General features: G+C 48.3%; 1 protein-coding gene and 3 long non-coding RNA genes across 9 annotated transcripts in view; 3 read left to right on the top strand and 1 right to left on the bottom strand.

Moving 5' to 3' along the window:
• ABTB2 (ankyrin repeat and BTB domain containing 2) overlaps positions 1–13,027 on the top strand; it is a 202,564-nt gene that overhangs the window by 28,895 nt on the left and 160,642 nt on the right. The gene's annotated exons all lie outside the window — the stretch shown is intronic.
• LOC146405304 (uncharacterized) lies at positions 658–5,882 on the top strand. The gene is made up of 2 exons (XR_014837111.1): positions 658–3,454; positions 4,736–5,882. It is a non-coding gene; the product is annotated as an uncharacterized LOC146405304 (long non-coding RNA).
• Positions 3,068–6,924, bottom strand: LOC146405305 (uncharacterized). The gene is made up of 2 exons (XR_014837116.1): positions 4,722–6,924; positions 3,068–3,452 (listed from the first exon to the last, which is right to left on the bottom strand). It is a non-coding gene; the product is annotated as an uncharacterized LOC146405305 (long non-coding RNA).
• Positions 6,824–11,527, top strand: LOC146405306 (uncharacterized). The gene is made up of 2 exons (XR_014837119.1): positions 6,824–6,933; positions 8,266–11,527. It is a non-coding gene; the product is annotated as an uncharacterized LOC146405306 (long non-coding RNA).

Below are 13,027 nucleotides of genomic sequence, written 5' to 3' on the forward strand. Positions count from 1 at the left end.
ACTATATTTTATTGTGTAGGTTTTTTTTTTGGGGGGGGGTTGTTTTGTTTCGTTTTGTTTTATTTTTGACCACACCTGTGGCATGCAGAAGTTCCCAGGTCAGGGATGGAACCTGAGCCACAACAGTAACAACACTGAATCCTTAACCACTAGGCCACCAGGGAATTGCTAGGTTTTTTAAGTAGGTGCTCTAAAGTTTAAAAAGTATGGTTTCACAATCCACTTGGAATTGATATTTTCTTACCTCAAGTGCGATGAGAATTGCTCCCAACCATGTGGGTCCCTCTGTGTAAAATCTAGTTTTGGAGGAAACCATCCTAACCCATCAGTCAGCACAGAGAAAGGAGGAAGTTCTGGGAGGAATGAGGAGTGGTTTTTTACCTCATTCATTCATTCACTTAGTAACATTTATCCAGCATCTACCAGGTGGCAGAATCTCCCTTCTGGGTTGGATAATCCAGTTTGTAGTTGGACTAGTATAAGAGTATTAATACTATCAATGAAAAATTAATCAGTCAATCCAAGAAAGAAATGGAAATTTTTTTTTTTTTTTTTTTTGGTCTTTTGTAGGGCCGCTCCCACGGCACATGGAGGTTCCCAGGCTAGGGATCTAATCGGAGCTGTAGCCACCAGCCCACACCACAGCCACAGCAACGCGGGATCTGAGCCGCATCTGTGACCTACACCACAGCTTATGGGAACGCCGGATCCTCAACCCACTGAGCAAAGCCAGGGACCGAACCCGCAACCTCATGGTTCCTAGTCGGATTCGTTAACCACTGTGCCACCACGGGAACTCCAAGAAACGGAAAATTTTATTTGAGCCACACTGAGGATCATAACCCTGGAATAGCCCTTCAGAAAGCTCTCAGAACTGTTCTTCCCATTAGAGGTGGAAGCACAGTTTTCTAAGTTTTTGAGACAGGAGTCTGTACATTCAATGACATATTATTGATGGTCTACAGAATCTACATGTACGAAGGGTAGTGGGTCATGGCCTCTTAGAAGATTGAGAAGGAAGGTTATCTCTTGAGGAGTTGTGGCCCTGGATGAGATTAAGAGGGAAGATTATCTCCTGAGGAAGTCTGGTTAGTGCAGATGTACCATAAAAGGGAGGAGGGAGGCCCAAATAGGCAAGGAAAAATGGTATGTTTTAATTTTTCTTGTCTTGCCATAAATATGAATTTTACTTCATCAATAGTAATAGCTAACTTTGAGCATGTACTGTCATGCACTGCTCTAAGTTCCTTAAGGCATGATGTTACTATTCCAACCACTCTACACAGTAGATGCTATAATTATTTTCCTCTTATAAATGAGGAAACGAACACTGAGAGTTTCCTTGTTCCAGGTCACCTGGGCAATAAACAGCAGACTTTGGACCCATGGATTTGATCCCATTATCAGAAGGCCTCAATGCGGGAAGAACATAGTGGAAGGTTTATGAACTCCTAATGTGTCTTGAGGACCTGGTACGCTCTACCACCTTCAGACCTTCTTCTGCTGGAGCCCATTGATGGTCCACTTAAGATGCTCCTTTGTTTCCAAACTGGTCCTCTTCCCCACCCTCTTATAAACATTGATAGGAGACCTCCTCTGTGCCCTGGGGGTTATGCACATAATTCCAAAGCTCTGAAAATGGAGCATCTAACCTTGCATCTGAAAGGGATTCTAAAAATGGCTCAAGCAGTGCACCTTTCAGATACAGAATCTGAGGTGGGAGGCAGCGAGGCAGGCTGCCCGTGGGTGCGCCAGGAGAGGTCTGCCAGGAGAGGCAGAGCCGGGCTGGACAAAGGCCTCCTGACTCCTGCCTGTGGTCCTTGTGCCTCCGTGTGCCTTCTTGCCAGGAGGGTGTGGGAAGCTGAAGAGTAGCTGAGCTGGAAATTCTGATCTGTAACTGACAGGGACAGCCAGCGGTCCCCACAGGGGAGCCCTTCCTTGCATGCCAAGCCTCTGAGGACTTTGGCAGCTGGGCTCTGCTATTTAGAAACCTTCTGGAGGCTGATCCAGTGGTCTGGCAGTATCGCTCACCAAGGCCAAGGCTTATTTGGAACCTTAGATGTTGCATTTCCTGAAGAGGCAAGAATGGACCCCAGAACTACTGGAGAGGTGGTTCTGTCACACTGATACTGGCTTTTTAATAGCAAGACCTAGTGTGGGAGTGGCAGGTAAATATCACTTCATGGACCAAAACCTAATCAAGTGACGATCACTGCCTGCAGCCCTGTGTTGAATTCAGACTCAGTGGAAAGAATTTGGGGATCTATTGGTGATGTCTGTCCTGGGCCCAGAAACAGGCTGGAAGCATGTCTGCCAGGTGTGTGTCATCTTGGGTGTAGAGGTTAAAGAAACCTAGGATTTTAATTGTAACACAGTACTCCCTGCCCTCATAGGATTATCACGAAGATTAAATAATAGATGTAAGCTGCTCATTAAGTGGTAGTTTTCTGCTTAGCCTTGGTAAAAGGCTTTTAAGAAGAAAAGTTCAGTTTATCCATTTAAATATTTAAGTACCTTCTCAGAATTCTTTGGTGGCCGAGAGGTTAAGGATTTGGCATTGTCACTGCTGCGGTGTAAGGTCGGAGATGTGGCTCGGATCTGGGATTGCTGTGGCTGTAGTATAGTCTGGCAGCTGCAGTTCTGATTGGACCCCTAGCCCGGAACCTCCATGTGCTGCAGGTGCATCCATAAAAAGGAAAAGTTACAAAGGGTCTTGAAGAGGAACAGCTTGAAAGCTTGGTGAGCTTTCAGGAGGCAAGCTCAGAGATATATACCTTATGAAATATTTAAAAAATTTATGAAAACTTTTCAAACATTAAAAAGAGTAGAGGAATTCTCATTGTGGCTCAGTGCACATGAATCTGACTAGCATCCATGAGGATGCACGTTTGATCCCTGGCCTCGCTCAGTGGGTTGAGGATCCGGCGTTGCTATGAGCTGTGTTATAGATTGCAGATGCGGCTCGTATCTGGAGCTGTGCTATAGGTTGCAGATGCGGCTCGTATCTGGAGTTGCTGTGGCTGTGGTGTAGGCTGGCGGCTGTAGCTCTGATTTGACCCCTAGCCTGGGAATCTCCAGATACAGGCTGGTGAGGCCCTAAAAAACAAACGAACAAACAAAAAAAGGCCTAGAGAACTTTTGTAATGAACAAAGGTATATCCACATGCAGATTCAACAGTTACCACCGTTTTGAGGCTTTCTTCATTGATACCTCTTTTTGTTTGACTGAAATAGGTTAAAGCAAATCCCAGACATCATATTTTATCCCTAAATCCTTCAGTATGCATCCTTTAAAAAACCAGTTTTTGCTTACATGCTAATGTAACTTCTGGTGTTTAATTGTAACAGTGCCACCCACTGTCATAACAACAACGATTGTGTCATCTTTCCTAGGGATCTAGTTCATATTCACATTTACCTGCTTGCTTCAAAAATATATTGCCTAGGAGTTCCTGTCATGGCCAGCGGAAACAAATCCAACTAGGAACCATGAGGTTGCGGGTTCGATCCCTGGCTTTGCTCAGTGGATTAAGGATCCAGCGTTGCCGTGAGCTGTGTTGTAGGTCACAGATGTGGCTTGGATCCCGAGTTGCTGTGGCTGTGGTGTAGGCTGGCAGCTACAGCACCGATTAGACCCCTAGCCTGGGAACCTCCATGTGCTGTGGGTGCAGATCTAAAAAGACAAAAGACAAAAAACAAAAACAAAACAAAAAAAAAAGCTTATCTAAGTTGGGTAGTTTGAATCAGATTCCAAAGAAGATCCACACATTGTAATTGTCAACCCAAATGTTTTCATGAGGAGCACAAAGAGAAAGGTATTTGCAATCAGACCTGCACTAGTGATGGTTTTTGCATGCTGCACTGGCTCAATACGCAGTTTAAATTGTTAGGCGCCCCAGAGGACCGGGAACTACTGTGAATGTTGTTGGATTGTCTCCCAAACTGCCTGATCCTTTGTTCTTGCTAACAGAGCAGTGGCCCAGGCCAGGAGTCAGAAGCCACGCACATTATGAGTCTGGGCTTTTCTTCCTGCTCCAGGGCTGAGTCCTTACTATCTTGACAGGTGTGGCTCTTGTGCCCCTGACAGTGACTGATGGAGAAATAGGCCTGTGACCCAGCTCAGGCCATTGACGGACATCTTCTGTGTAGGGCTTCTGGAAAGGTTTTCCTCTCTTAAAGGGCTAACCCAGCATGGGGTCGTCTTTTCAGACTTTTGGATGTCACATGGAGATGTCTGGCCCTGGAGCAGCAGCCATGGAATGACTGGGCAGGGAAAATTGGGTAGAACCCCCTGTCCTGATGTAGCCCCAGGGGTAAAAAAGGAACTAGCTTGGGCCCTTGATAACAATGTTGAGTCACAGAACTAACCTTCTGGAAGCTGCTCTACCAGGGATGTCTTTTTATAAGATAATTCACTTTTTGTGCTCAGAAGCATCCTAATACTATATATATCCCGTTCATTGGCATCTTTCTAGAAAAAGAAATATCCATCCCTAATAAGTTTTTTTTTGTTTGTTCTTTGGTTTTTTTTTTTCTTTTTTTTGCCATTTCTTGGGCTGCTCCCAGAGCATATGGAGGTTTCCAGGCTAGGGGTCTAATCGCTGGCCTACACCAGAGCCACAGCAACTCGGGATCCAAGCCGCGTCTTTGACCTACACCACAGCTCATGGCAACGCCGGATCATTAACCCACTGAGCAAGGGCAGGGATCGAACCCACAACCTCATGGTTCCTAGGTGGATTTGTTAACCACTGAGCCACAATGGGAACTTCATCCCTAATAAGTTTTAATTTTCTTTGGATCAGAAAAGGGGATTTGTCCTTCACACCCCGTCCTTATCCTCCCGCTTACACCTCCCTGTTTTTGTTTGTTTGTTTCAAATTGCTTGGTGAATGTTTCTCCTTTTCCTTTGCACTCCTGTCAAGCTCTCTGTGATTTATCCAGAAATATTTATGAAGGTTTGACTCCTGTGGAATGGGAGGTGTATTCCTTCTCTCCTGACAAAGCCTTAACCTAAGGTAAACCATCTTTAAATAGCACAACGTAAAACTTTATGGAAGATTTTAGCACTCATGGCTGCAAGAAAGATAAAAACTGTGTTGGAGCTTGGCTAAGCTCGCGTGTGCCGCTTGCTGATGGCTTTCAGCGAGCAGGACGTGCTCAGGGGAAGCAAAGTGAGAATTTGGCAACTCTCTAATGTGGACGCGTGGTATGGGTGGAATAGTGAAGGTAAGGCGAGTGAATGGGAAAGGCACTTGACTCAATCTACCAAGAACCACCAGGTCATACTCTGCTTTGAAGAGAGGATTCTGCTCTGATGAGTCATGTCCATGTACGTGACTTGTTGTCCTAAGTCTTTGCACCTGGTGAGTTGAAATGGCCCATGGTCTTTCCACTTGGGGATTATCCTGAGACCATTTCTCATCATCTGCTAGACGGCTTCAGCCACTGAGTACGTTTCTAGGACCCTGTCTTCCGACATGGCTGGCCCAGGAAATGCAAAATATTTAAATGTGAGCCCAAGCCTAAAATCCTTAAGAAAGAAAATCTGTTCCTTCCTTAAATGAAAACATCAGTGCCTTCCAAAGCTAGAACGAATCCTTCTTTGGGTCATCTGTGCACGTACATAAGGGAGACTGACCTTGAATCAGGTCCAGCCTGTGTTGGTAGAGATCGCAGGGAATAAGCCGTGTGTTAAGGATAAAAATATGATTAGGTAACATGTGGAGTTCCTGTTATGACTCAGTGCGTGAAGGACCCGACATTGTCTCTGTGAGGATGTGAGTTCAATCCCTGGCCTCACTCAGTGTGTTAAGGATCTGGCATTGCCGCAAGCTATGGCGTAGGTTGCTGACGTGGCTTGGATCCCGTGTTGCCACAGCTGTGTCGTAGGCTGGCACCTGCAGCTCTGATTTGACCCCTGGCCTGGGAACTTCCATATGCCGCAGGTGCAGGTGCAAAAAGAAAAGAAAAGAAAAGGTTTACTATGTGTTAAAGGCTTAACTATGTTCAGGTACCAGGCTCAAGGCTTTATATACCCAGTAAGTCTATAATGTACCTGGTCTCTAAGAGGGGGTGGTGCCTCATTTTCCAGATGACAAAACTGAGGCTTGGAAGGGTTAAATAGCTTACCCAAAGGTGAGGGGATTCCCACCCAGATCTGGCTAACTCCAGAGCCCATCTTGCTAACTCCTTCCTGAAGATGGCAGCATGGCAACTACTTGGTATGTGTTGGCCATTCACTTCTTGCCCATAGCCCATCCTTGGCTTGAAGCTGTCTCAAATTTCAGTTTTCCATACGCTGCCTCCTAGACACTGACCAGCCAAGGCATCGGCTGGTCCTGATTGGACCTATTCCTCTGTGACAAGGTTGGAAGAAAGCTCAAATAAGGACTCTGTGACCTCCTCCACTTGGCTGTAGCGAGACCACCTGAAGTCCATGGGATTGTGGGTAAAAAGGCTTGAATTGGACTTCCTGTCTGCCAGGTCCAGGCAGTCGGGCTTCGTTGCACTGCCTTGCCCCTGTTTTCTGCTCCTGGAGTTTCTGGTGGTCTCCACTCTGGTGCTGATTCTGTCACTCTGCCAGCCTGACAAGATCGCCCCACTGCAGGAACCTGTGCTGTCACTCTCGCTAAGGCAGTGCTGGTGTCTGGCTCTAGAATGTTAGGCTGGCAGGAGTTCCCGTCGTGGAATGAACCATGAGGTAGCAGGTTCGATCCCTGGCCTCGCTCAGTGGGTTAAGGATCTGCCGTTGCCGTGAGCTGTGGTGTAGGTTGCAGGCACAGCTTGGATCTGGCATGGCTGTGGCTGTGGCATAAGCCAGCGGCTATAGCTCCCATTCGACCCCTAGTCTGGGAACCTCCATGTGCTGTGGGCGCGGGCCTAAAAAAAAAAGACAAAGAGACCAAAGGCCAAAAAAAAAAAGAATGTTAGGTTGGCAAAGAGATGCCTTTGGCAGTAGAGCTGACTCAGGCTAATAACTGGGGCAGTCCTTTGAAAGGCATGCCAGCTTCTTTCCTTAGCCATGAGATGATGCTTCTTGGTAATCTTTCATCAAAACATCTTGTTTTCCTAACCAGCGGGTTTTATGGATGACTTGGGAAGACCTGAGAGCAGCATGCTGGATCCTTATCACATCATTGGGTCACCTCCCAACTCCGAACACTGCGTACTGACCCCTCGGCTGACACCAGCTGGAAAATAATCCCCTGGGCTTTTCGATTCTGTATTTACTCAGTGACTCATGATCTGCTAAAACCACCTTCTTTCGGACTGCCCAGCACTTCAAGTTGGATTTTGATGACTGCTCCATTGTGTTGTTAGTGGCTGAGACTCGGAGTCACGTCTTGGCTCTGCTGCCCATGGGCCGAGGGACCTCTGCTAGTCCGTTGACCCCTCAGAGCCCATGTGTTTTTTCCTTGGGGAAGTGTTGGGGTGTGACCTCTCTAGGTGGTCTCTGATTGCCTTTAAAATCAGTGGCTCTTAATCTTGCTGGTGCACAGTTCCCTTTCTGTCCCCGGCTGTATGTGTTCTCCCGGTCAGCGTCTACTCACCAAGCCGTGGGCCACCTGCTGTGCTGAGACGTAAGAATACGGTATCGGGGAGAGGGCCCATGAACCAGCCCCTGGAGCACAGGAAGATTGTCGTCTCCAGGATAGACAGGCCCACGAGCAATGCACCTAGTGACCGTGCGAGCAAAGGGTAGCAGAATCAGAGGGCAAGGATGGCCTAAGCTAGGCCATGTCAGGCCCCTCAGGAGCTGAGACAAGTCTCACAGGTGACATGTTTAACCTGCCCAAGACAGGCCAGATGTTTATGACATACCTAAAAATCCACTCTGAAGTACCGAGGGCTCTTCTATGCATTTCTGATGACAATTACTCCAGCTCTATTGATTCAGGAGTTGCCTGCGGGTGTCAGGGAATCAAACAGCCCTTTACGCCCCTCCTGCCCTAAGCGCCTCCTGCATAGGAATCCGGGAGTGAACGCCGATGGGGCCTGGGTGTCGCACCGAGATCTTTTTTTCCCATGTGCCTTTCTGGGTCTCCCCAAAGAGGTCATTGGAGTGTAGAGCATGGGGACTGTGTCATAAACTGATCCCACAGTCTCGGGCCCACTAACTGCCATAGGCACTATAGGTTTTTAGTCTACCTGTCATGTAGTCAGTTATGACAGGCCCAGCCCAGCTTTGTTCTTGGAAACTTTGTGTGTGTGGTTTCGTTTATTTGTTTGTCTTTTTAGGGCCACACCTGCAGCATATGGAAGTTCCCAGGCTGGGGCCAAATCAGAGCATAGCTGCTGACCTATGCCACAGCCATAGCAATTCAGGATCCAAGCCATGTTTTCGACCCTACACCACAGCTTCCGGCAACACCAGGTCCTTAACCCACTGGCAGGGATTGAACCCACGTCCTCATGCATGCTAGTCAGATTCATTTCCCTGGAGCCATGGCGGGAACTCCCTTGTGTGTGGCTTGTCTTGTTACAGTTCTATCACAGTCAAGTACAGAGTGTGTTTTTAAAATAGATATTTTTTAACTATATTCTGAAGCTCCCAGATAATCTGTAAAGTTGCGTTTGAGCAGCACCAGTGGAAGTAGTAACTTGGTCTTACTGTTTTCACCACTTGGCCTGGTGTGTTTGTAGCTGATGAAATATTTGTGGCAAACACATGTTTGCCCTTGGTCACTGACTTAAGCCTGTGGGTTTTGGGGGAGCAAATGAGCCGACTGTAGGAGTTAATCCAAGGAGTATCTTTTGCTTCCCAAAAAGGATAACAGGGAGCCATGTGCAGCTTTTCAAATACCCATGTGACAAGTGCTCCCGTGAAGGGCAGAGTACACGGGACACAGCCTTATGTTGGATGCCCTCTGCTGAGAGCTGATGTCACATCCTGCCCCAGGGAGCACCCCGGGGAGGCCGGAATGGTCCTTTCCATCCTGCTGGGCAGGCCACAGAGGGACATCAACATGTTTAGCCCTGTTCTAACAAATGTGGCCTGCTTGGTCCCAGAGCTGGTTCTGGTCAAGTGTTAGAACAAAGTAAGATTTTTTTTTTCTTCCCTTTAAACTTTTTTTTTTTTTTTAACCTCAGAAACTTTATTTCCTCATGAGTAAGATGTAGACAGCCTTTCTACTTCTCATTATAGTGTAGTGATAATTAAATAAGGTACAGTGCTTAGCCTATGGCCTGGTACATAGCAGAGGTTCCATAAATGTTAGTTATCATGTGAATATTAGTGTTAGCACAGTATTAAGATTTTCCATGATATCTTGCTTTTCATTCTCCTCTTCCCTTTAACCTTGAGTCGTATGTGTTTAATTAGCAGCTGGACATGGGTTGGCGAGAAATTGCTGTGTATGTGGGTGGGACGAGGTCTATGGCACACAGGTCCCTTCTCTGTAAAGGGCCTGACTGGCACAGGTGCTGTGGGATTCCATCTGTGTATCAGAAGCACGGAGATGCTGCTGTGACAGGTGGTCTAAACCATGAGGGTTGCTGCTCCTGTCATTTCTCACACGAAAAGGGAAATTGAATTCGAGGACACCTGTACACTTCAGAACTGAAGTCACGGTGCAGAAGTGCCTCAGGGCCAGGGCCAACCAGGACCACCCTCGCCTCCCCACTGCATCTGTGTCTTGCATCTTTATCTGCATCCGCCCAGGCTATGGGAGAGCTGTGATTTGGGGAAGGGGAGGAGGATGGAGAAAGGGGCGAATGAGAACCTAGAACTCGTCCCTGGAATCAACCTAATTGCTTCCATTCCTCCTCATGAATATTTGGAGCTGGGTTCCCCAAAGCTTTGTGGCCACGTTCAAACAGAGTTCATCTCAGAATTTCCCAGAGGTGGGTTTTTGGACCTCACAGAGCCAAGTCCCAGACCCCTCGGAGCCAGGGGTCAGGAAGGCCCCAGACACAGGTGGTTTCAGGTCCTCAAGTGTCTCTATCAGCAGAAACCAGTCAGCCCGAACTGGGTGTGTTTATTCAGGGCAATCCAGGAACCTCAGGCCGCTGGTTTTAATCAGGACACTGGCTCTGTGGTAACTGGGGCTCCTCAACCAAGGATCTGGTCCCACTTAGGTTTCCAAATGCCAGGCAAGCTCGTTTCCACAGAGAGAGTGTCTGCTGCTCACGTGGCCTCCTGCAAACGCAGACCGTCCAGAAAACAGACTCGCCCAAGTGCAGGCCTCCTTTTAATGTGGAATTTCAAAGTCTTCTGGGCAGGGAATTTTCCAGTCTTTGCTTTTTGAAAGGAGGGTAAGATAATACGTGGCGGCCTTTCTGGAGAAGTCATTTGGAGAGATGGGCTGGAGCTTAGCAGAATGAAAGTCGGGCCTGTTATAGGGCTGATTAGGCCTTGTAAACTCCGTGTCACCCTCCACGTCTCAGTGCCAGCCTCACGGGCATAAAACCTGTGGGGTCTCGGGAGCCTTATACTTAGAGGGACCCCATACTTAGCTCAATGACCTGTCATCACTGTCTTAAAATTTTTAATCATTTTGAATGGAGGGGCCCCGATTTTTATTTCACCCTGGGACCCACAGGCATGTAGTCAGTCCTGCGAAGAGGGTTCAGGATCAGGGGGTGGATATTTGGGGTGAAGGCTGGGCTCTGCCACTCACCAGCCAGGAGGCTTGAGGGACACCGGCCCCGTTGTTGCAGTGTCCTTTCAAATGAGAACCACCCAGCATCTCTCCCCTAGAGCTGCTGGAGAGAGAAGAGAAGATCGTGCCCTGCAGCCCTTAGAACGGGGTGCGGGTCACAGCAGCCCCTCGGAAACGCACACAGCTGGCTTGCCTTTCTAGTCATTCCTTGCTTCATGCAACAGACACTGTTGACCACGTATGCCGTGGACTGAACTGTGAGCACCCCCAGCCCCAATGCATCTGTTGAAGCCCCAACTCTGTATCTGGAGATGGGATTTTTAGGAGGTCATGAAGGTTAAATGAGGCCGTAAAAGTGGAGCCCTAACCCAATAGGATTGGTGACCTTATAAGAGGAAGAGAGACACAGAGAGGATGAGAGACTGAGACAGAGGGAGAGATAGAGGAAAAGAGCTCTGACCAGAAACCAAACCCTGCTGGGCCTTGATCTTGGACTTTCCTGCTTCCAGAAGGGAGAGGAAATAAATTTCTGTTTAAGCCACTCGGTCTGTGGTATTCTGTTAGAGCAGCAACAGCTGACTAATGCAAGGCACTATGCATTAAAAGCAAAGACATAATGGCATTTGCAGCAACGTGGATGGACCTAGAAATTATCGTGCTAAGTGAAGTCAGTTAGACAAAGAGACAGCAACATCAAATGCCATCACTTACACGGGGAATCTAAAAAAAGGACACAATGAACTTCTTTACAGAATGGATACTGACCTACAGACTTTGAAAAACTTATGGTTTCCAAATGAGACAGGTTGGGGGGTGGGGGGATGCACGGAGGGTTTGGGATGGAAATGCTATAAAATTTGGTTTGTGATGATAGTTGTGCAACGATAAATGTAATAAAATTCATTGAGTAATTAAAAAAAAAATACAAGGTACTATGTGCCAGGCACTGGATCAGACTTGGAATATATGGATACTTCATTAAAATAGGCATGGTCCCTGCCTTCACTGAGGTTGAGCTATAAAATAGCTCAGATCCACTCCTCCCTCCCTGAGCAGATTGCTGAAGTCACTGTCCTGTCTCAATTTATCCAGGAAGAACAGCTTTGAAGTCTGATGGGACCAGCTGGTCCATGGGACCTCGGGGCATGTGGAACGGCTGTTCAGCCAGCCTTCCATGGCCCTCTAGGGTACCCTTGCTGGGTCTGGGATGCTACGTATCAAAGAATTCAAGCCACGTGCCTGGAAATAGCCCAGGCAGTATTTTCTGCCATCACTCTCGCTGGCGTGAGCCACCGCCCCCCCACCCCTTGCTGTTGTAATTGGGAAACCTCGGGCCCTCTGTTTCTGAGCATGTTTAATCATTCCCCGCCCCGCTGGCCATGCCCCCCCAACCCCAGCGCTGCGTGGCAGCCGGGTCATGCCCTCGTGATCCGCCCCCGGCCTGGAGGAGAACTCGACCTTGACTTCTGGGCGTAGGTGGTGCTGGGGGGGTCCCTCTCCAGGGGCAGTGGGGGTTGAGGTTCTTATGCAGTGAATCTATGAGTTGTTGCTGTTCCTCCCAGGGGTGGTAATAGTGATGCTAGCCAGCAGCACTTGCTGGATGGTAAAGAAGCACAGGCACAGTTCTGAGGGCCTGACACACGTCCACTCATTCTGCCTAGAGGTGCAAAGTCCTACTGTGGACGCTTTTTCACAGGGGAAGAAACTGAGGCTGCCGAGTCCTCACAGTGGCCTCACTTCCACTGTAGTGGGGGGGGGCTGATATCTTCATCCGAGTGTGTGTGTGAGAGAGAGAGAGAGAGAGACAGAGACAGAGACAGTTCGTGTGTGTGTGCACGTGTGCTACCAACTACTATCTCTGGGCAGTATTTTTTTTTCCCCCTTTGTTTCTTTTTAGGGCTACACCCACGACATATGGAAGTTCCCAGGCTAGGGGTCGCATTGGAGCTACAGTTGCCAGCCTACACCACAGCAATGCGGGATCCCAGCCGCATCTGCGACCTACACCACAGCTCGAGGCAATGCCGGATCCTTAATGTAGTGATCGAGGCCAGGGATCGAAACTGCATCCTCATGGATACTTGTTGGGTTTGTTGCTGCTGAGCCACAACGGGAATTCCACCTCTGGGTGTTTGAGATGACTTGTCAGACTCTCCTGGTTACAATGACGAGCTTGTTTACAGAGAAGGAAGGGCCTTGACTTAACCAGGCAGGAGGTTGGAATTCTTCGGTGAGTCTGTTGGTGACGTAGGCTGCATGCAGCTCAGGTGCTGGCTTGCTTTCTGAGCCAGGTGGCCTTCAAGGAGCTGCCAGATACTTGAAAGAATGCGGTCAGACCACTTCCTCCCCAGGAGACAGCTGGGGTGCACAGGAGCTTGTGACTGGTGTCTGGTCACCCCCCCCTTACCCGCCAGCCACTTGCA

This window comes from Sus scrofa, chromosome 2 (assembly GCF_054392235.1).
Source record: "Sus scrofa isolate SSC_HxYL_T2T_F1_AM1 chromosome 2, Sscrofa_HxYL_maternal_Yorkshire_Landrace_v2.0, whole genome shotgun sequence".
In the NCBI taxonomy this organism is placed as follows: domain Eukaryota; kingdom Metazoa; phylum Chordata; class Mammalia; order Artiodactyla; family Suidae; genus Sus; species Sus scrofa.